This window comes from Otolemur garnettii, unplaced genomic scaffold, assembly GCF_000181295.1.
Source record: "Otolemur garnettii isolate 467f Iridium unplaced genomic scaffold, OtoGar3 scaffold00007, whole genome shotgun sequence".
Taxonomy (NCBI): Eukaryota; Metazoa; Chordata; class Mammalia; order Primates; family Galagidae; genus Otolemur; species Otolemur garnettii.
Window position 1 is genome coordinate 29,749,598 of NW_003852402.1, and position 7,832 is coordinate 29,757,429.

General features: G+C 36.6%; 1 non-coding gene across 1 annotated transcript; it reads right to left on the reverse strand.

The window, feature by feature from the left end:
- Positions 1-1,063: 1,063 nt before the first annotated feature.
- LOC111723039 lies at positions 1,064-1,172 on the reverse strand. Its single transcript, XR_002771667.1, has one exon. It is a non-coding gene; the product is annotated as a U6 spliceosomal RNA (small nuclear RNA).
- Between the last annotated feature and the right edge of the window lie 6,660 nt (positions 1,173-7,832).

Sequence of the window (7,832 nt, forward strand, 5' to 3'; positions counted from 1 at the left end):
TTATGTATTCATGTATTTGTTTATTCTTTTTATATTATTTTGTTTCTAATTTTTATTGTGGTAAAATACACATAAAATTTACTATCTTGAGCGTTTTTAAGCTTATATTTCAGTGGTATTAAGAACATCCATATTGTTGTGCAACCACCACCACCATCCATCTCCAGAACTCTTTTTATCTAGCAAAACTGAGACTCCATAGTCAGTAAACAATAACTCCCCACCCCCATTTGATCATGTTTTATAAGTATCTAGAAAAGTGTCAACCACATAGGGTCCTAATTAATTTTTATTGACTAAATTAATTAATACCTCTTCTGAAACTTCAAATATCATCTCTATGGGGAAAATTTCCAAATTTATAATTCAGGCATACAGATTCTATGTCAAATCCTCTAAGTTTTATCAAATTCTGTCCTCCATACTGTTTGAAGGATTCGTAGTGTTTGATGTACCTCTTCCATGGCCCTGAGTCTGCCAGCATGTATCAATGCTCAGAGGTTCTGAATAGGAAGGGAATAGGTGGTGTGCTAGAAAATGCATAGAACTATTTCTTCCATTCCATAAAAACCAATGATTTATAAGTGTTTTTAAATTCGTGATGGATATATGCTAATTATACATATTTATGGAATACAAAGTGATGTTTTAGTTACACTTGTACACATTGTGTTACCATCAAATCAGGGCAATTAGCAATACCACCACCTTTAGTATTTAACATTTCTTGTGATAAGAACATCAAAAACCTCTCTTCTAGCTATCTTCAAATATACAATATCTTACTGGCAACTCTAGTCATCCCATCATGCAATAGAACACCAGAACATTTTTGGTCCTATCTGTAGCTTTGCACACATTAACCAATCTCTTACCATTCCTCTCTGATCTCCCCTCCACACACTCTGGTAACAACTATTCTACTTCTATAAAAACAACTTTTTGAATTCCAAATATGAGTGAGAGCATGGGTATCTGCCTTTCTGTGTCTATTTTATTTCACTTAAAATATTGTGCTCCAGGTCCATTCATTTTGCCACAAATAACAGGATTTTATCCTTTTAATAATATGAAATGCTGCATGAATGTGCATGCCATCCTTGTTTGGATGCCAGGGCCCTGCCAAACTTCTCTGTACCATTCCAATTTTAGTACATGCGCTGCAGAAGTGAGTATGATAAAAACCAAGGTTTAAGATATTAATGGCTTTACCTTAAGTATATTGGGAAAAGATGAGAAGCAAGGAAGAATCTAATCATCAGACTCACTTTGGAAATTTGGAGTAAAATGACAGGCTTCTGGGAGTTCTATATGCTCAAGAACTTGCTTGTGGTCTTGAGAGAAATATTGAGATGGAAATCTCAAGAAGCCACAATTGATACTCTCCTATTCAAAAGAAGAGGAAAGATGTACCACCCCATCTTAAGCAGGAGAAGGTCAAGATGTCTAGAATCCTTTTGATACCCATTGTTAGTGGTAAGGAAGAAAACTTTTTAGGGAGACATATAATTGTGTCATTCAAATTCACTTCCACCCAGCCCTTAGGAAATGCACTGGATTCTTTGGCAGCATGCCCATAAACTAAGAGGCATGCAAACGCTGGAATCCTAAAACAGAGCTATGAGCAGTGGTGAGCAGGTAATTCATCCACACCTCTGTGAGAGCAGAAGCAATAGCAGCTGCAGTGAGGAGAGGGGTGGATGGACCAGAGCCAGGTGAACAGGGGTAGGAGAGTGAAGAGTGACAGCTGCAGTGAGAACAGATCTTCAACAGCCACGTGGGCAGAGTAAGAGAATGCAGAAGGGCTGAGAGGGTCCGGGGGCTTAAATGGTAGATTTTTTTTTTTTAAGTCAGGCCCTGGAAGCCCTTATTTATCCATCCCTGTTCACAGGACTATCATCCCCACGAGAGAGGATGCATAATTAGAAAAACCCAGTTGAATCGTCTCTCCTTTGCACTGATGCTTCAGCCACAAAATGGGGTCATAGAAGGTCTGTGTGTCCTAACTCATAGATAGTCTGTATTCTGGAATTTCACACTGGTTGAATTTTTTCATCAAACCATGAGTTAAACCTGTCAATAAGGTCAGAACTAAAATGTTGAAACCAACTTCCAGTGGCTGTTGGACAAAGTTCTCTTCACATTCTAGACCCTTAATCCTCTTCCAGGGCCTCTATTTTTTATTTAATTTTCCTTTGTAGACAGAATCTCACTTTTTCATCCTTGGTAAGGTGTCGTGGTGTCATCATAGCTCACAGACACCTCAGTCTCTTGGGCTCACATGATCCTTCTGCCTCAGCCTCCTGAGTAGCTGGGATTACAGATGCCTACCATGACACCCAGCTGGTTTTTCTATTTTTCAGTAGATGAGCTATTGCTCATGCTGGCCTTGAACACCTGAGCTCAAGCAATCTACCTGCCTTAGCCTCCCAGAGTGCTAGGATTACAGGTGTGAGCCACCACGCCTGGCCCCTCCTTTATTTTCAGGGAAGTCTGCTGGGAGATTTGTAATAGAGATTTCCTTCCATGATAAAAGAGAGACACTATTATTGATCTTTTCCATCCTTTTCTGCTTTGGACCCTTATGTAAGGCCACAATGCTTGAAACTGTGGTAGCCATCTTGTCCTCATGAAGCTTTAAGTTGAAAAACAAAAGCCAACAAACTGAGGGTGGTAGAATGGCCAAATGAAAAGATCTGGTGTCCTCACTGAATCACTAAACTGTCCTATCTCCAGACTTCCATTAAGAGAACAATAAATGTCCTGATGATTAAGTCATAGCTGGTCTGCTCTTCTGTTGCTTATAGCTGAAAGCATTCCTAATTGCTATATCCACAGAAGCTCTTAGCAGTCTGGGAGGCTGAGATGAGTGAATCACCTGAGCTCATGGAGTTCTATACCAATCTGAGTAAGAGAGAGACCTCATCTCTATTAAAAATAGAAAAACTAGCTTGGCCTATGGCAGGTGCTTCAAGAGTCTGAAGTTGCTTTGAGCTATGACACCACAGCACTCTATTCAGGGAAAAAATAAATAAATAAAAATGAGAGTAATTTTTAACAGTTTTCTGATAAATGATTGGGGCAGAATTCCTATAAAATAAGTCATTTTTGTTGTTGTTTTTTTAAGTCAGGAATTTCTCCAGTAGACACTACAGAAGTTCTGGAGATTGCACCAGTACTATCTATAGCTATCTTGGAGGAGCTGTGATGCTTATAATAGAGGTCATTTTTACATATAAGATAACTTTAGGTTATACCTGTGTAAGTCAGACCCAAGATATTGATTGTCTAGTCCAGGAGTTGGCAAATTACAGCCCACTTTTATTTGCAAATGAAATTATATTAGAAGAGATCAACGCCCACTTGTTTATATATCATCTATGATGCTTTTGAAGTACAAAGCCAGAGAGGACAAGTTGCAAAAGGAAATTGTGAATGTCAGGAAGACATTAGATAATGTATAGTATAAGTTTAAAAAGTGCTAAGAGCTATGAACATACATAAAACATAATAAAAAGATAGAGTTCTCTGTCAGAGGTTCGGGGAAGACCACTCGGCAAAGGTAACATTTGAACTGAGACATGAATGAAGTCAGTGAATAAATTATGGGAGGGTTTGGGGAAAGAGCTTTATAGGTAGAGGGAAGAAGTAGAAAAGCTTGGTATGTTAAAGAATAGCAAAAAGGCCAGTATGGCTACAGCAAAATGAAGAGGAGAATGGCAGGAGATGGGATTAGATTGGTGGTAGGGAACCAGCTCCTGTGGAATCTTGTTGGTTATAGAAAATAACTTGAATTTTCCTCTGAATAAGGTGACTCTCAACTTAGATGGAGAGTTTAAAGTTAAAAACTGATCCAATATAATTGGATTTTCATTATACAACATTACTCTACCTTCAGTCCTGACTGTGGTTGTGTGTGGACTATGGTTGTGCATGGCTGAATTTATGCTTTAATCATAGACAAACATAAAACTAGATAAGACACATGAAGAAAGGCTTTTCAGGCATTGGATAACTAGGTCAGTATGGTTATGATCAAGAACAAAGTGAATCATCTATTCTCCCTAGCTTTCTGCCTGGGGATATTTCTCAATCCAGCACAAGAAAGTGAAACCCAAACATCAAGCAGCAGTGTTTTGTTAAATGGAGGGAAAAGAGATTGAAATCTGGGGTTACTGAGGTAACTAAAATTTGTGACGCTTCACTGGTGACTTCTATCCAATATTTATGTGAATGTCCTAAACACCTCAAATTAGCAGGCAAGATTGTCAGATTGAATAAAACAGCAGAACCTAACCATTTGCTGTTTACAAGAAACCCATTTTAAATATGTGTAAAAACAGAATAGGCTAAAAATAAAATGATGGGGAAAATATAACATGCTAACATAATCAAAAGAAAGCTGGAGTAACTATGTTAATATCAGATATAGTATATTTTTAGAACAAAAATATCAGAGACAAAGAAGGTCATTTTGTAAGGATAAAGGGCATCAGCTCATCAGGAGGCATAACCATCCCAAATATTTACGTACCTAATAACAGAGTATCAAAATACATGAAGTTGGCCACATGCAGTGGCTCGTGCCTATAATCTCAACATTTTAGAAGGCCTAGGTAGGAGGATCACTTGAGGCCAGGAGTTTGAGACTGGCCTAGGCAACATAGTGAGACCCCCTTTCTATATGCCTTCCCCCAAATTAAAAAAAAATTTCTGGGCATAGTGGTGTCCTAGCTACTTCAGAGGCTGAGGCAGGAAGATTACTTGAACACAGGAGTTTGTGGCTGCAGTGAGCTATGATTGAACTATTGTACTTTAGCCTCAGCAGACCCCTGTCTCAAAAAAAAAAAAAAGAAGAAGAAGAAGAAGCAAAAAACTGGTAGAATTTCAAGAAGAAACCATGAGCAAAAAAACTGGTAGAATTTCAAGGAGAAACTGTTAGCTCATAATTATACTAGAAGATTTCAACACCTCTCTCTTCAATAATTGATAAATAAATGGACAAAATATTAATGTGGATATGGAAGACTTGAATAACACTATAAACCAACTTCATCTATCTGACACTTGCAGAACACTTCATCCAACAAATGATAATCTTTAAAAATTACAGTTTAAAAGCAAACATAAATACATAGCAGTCAGAGTGTGCTGAGAACAGATATAGTGGTTCCACACAATCCAATCCACTCTGAGGATAGTACTAGATAGAATTTTATCAGTTAATAATTAATCTGGCTATATGGAACAGAATGTGGAAACAATAGTAGTTTAAATAAATAAATAGGGTGTCATTTTGCTTACATAGCAATAATGAATCAAAATTCCTTGTTATTCTCTTGGACTATCTCCCATATAAGTATCGATCATTTTAAAAATGGTTTAAAATATGGGTTTTTTTTAAACAGAAGTAGACCTTGTCATGATATCTGTAACTCAATGTAGAAAGATACTGGAAATGAAAAGAACAGAGCAATGTAGCATCAGTCCTTTCTCACAAGAAAAAAAAAATGTTTCCCAGAAAGCCTCCAAATAGAATTTTTCTCAGATTTCATTGGCCAGAATGGGTCGCATGGCCATCCTTACTTTAAAGGAAGGATGAGAAAGAGAAAAGAAGCAAGCTTGTTTTTAAATGACTTAGCTCAGTACTTTCCTACTAGATAAATGATAGTTACTTATCCAAGCCACTGAAGTAATTTTCTAATATGGAATTTTTAAGCAAAAAGATGCAGGCAGATTAATTTTAATGTATTTTAATCTGACATAGCCAAAATATTATTATATATTAATAATATTATTAACTACAAAATATTATTTCAACATGCAATTAATATTAAATTGTTAATGGGACATTTTACGTTTTTATACTTGCTTCTTACACTCCAGTATATATTTTACACTTACAATATGTGAATTCAGACAGGCCTTATTTCACATGCTCAGTAGCTACACATGGCTAGCAGTCACCCATAGTGGATATTGCAACTTTAGAGCAATCACAAGCCATTGCCTGGGATAGAGTACTTTGCAACCTTGATAAAATCAAGTGTTGTTAACAGGGGAGAAGAGACTGGAGTGGCTATGAATCTAGGCAAACAATGGCTATCAAATCAATGCAATTATTGATGAACTCAAATTGTTAAATAAAAGTGAAACTAGGTGGGGTTTTTTTAAGAGTAAAGGGAAGTCAACCAACTGTTACAATAGAGTTTTGTACAATATAACCAAAAAGAGTTTTATGTTCTTAAGAAAAGTCAGCATTATGGATAGACTCATCTCCCCAGATCTTATTTGTACAATTAATATTGACTGATAGCTTTATGTTTTTTCCAATCTCTTCAATGGCTTCAATCACTTCTGAGTCGTTGCACATATTTTCTCTGAAAGGAATATTTCCCCTCCTAGTCCCTCCTCCCCATCCTTGGCTAACTAAATCATTTTTGAGGTCTCAGATTAAATGTTACTACCTCAGAAAACATTTTTCTAATCCCATATTTTGATGACATCCTGTCATCCACCTATTATTATGCTTATTACACTTTACTGTAATTATTTATTTTATTACCTATCTCCTTCACTATATTGTACATTCCACCAGGTCTGAGATCTTGTCTGTTTTGTTATGCCAGGATCAAGCAGACTGCCTATTCTGTTTTTAATATACATTTGATGAATGATTAAATGAAATGCCATATACTATACTAAGCTTTGAAAAATGGTTGAAGGCAGATCTTAACACACGTGAATAATACAACATGGTAAAGAGGGCTAAACAAGGGACTGTGGATACAGAAGGGATGAACTCAAACTGAGTCTTGAAAACTATGTTCACATAAATCAGGCAGAAGAGCATTGCAGGCCAAGGAGACATAAAATCCTGAGTCAAAGAGACAGTAATGGGGGAGGATGATTATTAAATTCGAGATGTATTTTGAAAGTAAAATCAATAAGAATTGATAAAAGATCGATGGTGCATGAGAAGTATCCAAAATAACGTCCACTTTTTACCTTTGATAGCTAGGCTGGTGGTAATACTACTCATTAAGTAGAGATGAGATCAGTAAATATTTTGGAAAAGGGAAAAATAGCTAATCTTAGAATAAACAGATTGTTAGGGTTTGGGAAAACTTCAGTATAGGTATAATTAGAAAATCATGCAGACATTTGAAGTGCAAAACACATTTGAAGGAATCAGTGGAGCATAGAAGGTAGTTTAAAAGATGGCACAAGTGAGATGGAGCTTACCGGATGAACACCCACACAAATATGACATGATGGCTAAGTAACGCAATTGTTTCTTTCTTTTTTTTTTTAGGCATCACTTAAACATTCAAATGAATGATGGGTCTTTCAGATGAGTCACCTCGGGAGGCCCTGAACTCATGCTGGCTCTGCTGCTACTACTACTAAACGTTGTTAATGTTCTTGCTTTGGTTCATTCTTTAAGGTGAACAAGATTATTCTTGTGAATATCCTCAAAGGGCAAATCCTCATTGTTTCAGGATTAATTTGAATGTGGAAACAAAAATAGTTCAGGGCCAAGTCTGATGAGTAAAAGGAATGAAAGTTCATATTACATAAGCTCATTTGAGCTCAAAAGAAAAGAATAGCAAGTAGCAAGAGAGATTTTCTTATATGACTTATGAACTGAATTTTTTTTCTTTTTTGAGACAGAGTCTCACTATGTCACCCTGGGTAGAGTGTTGTAGTTGTCACAGCTCACGGCAACCTCAAACTCTTGGGCTTAAGCGATTCTCTTGCCTTAGCCTCCCAAGTAGCTAGAACTACAGGTATCTGCCACAATGCCTGGCTTTTTTTTTTTTTTTTTTTTT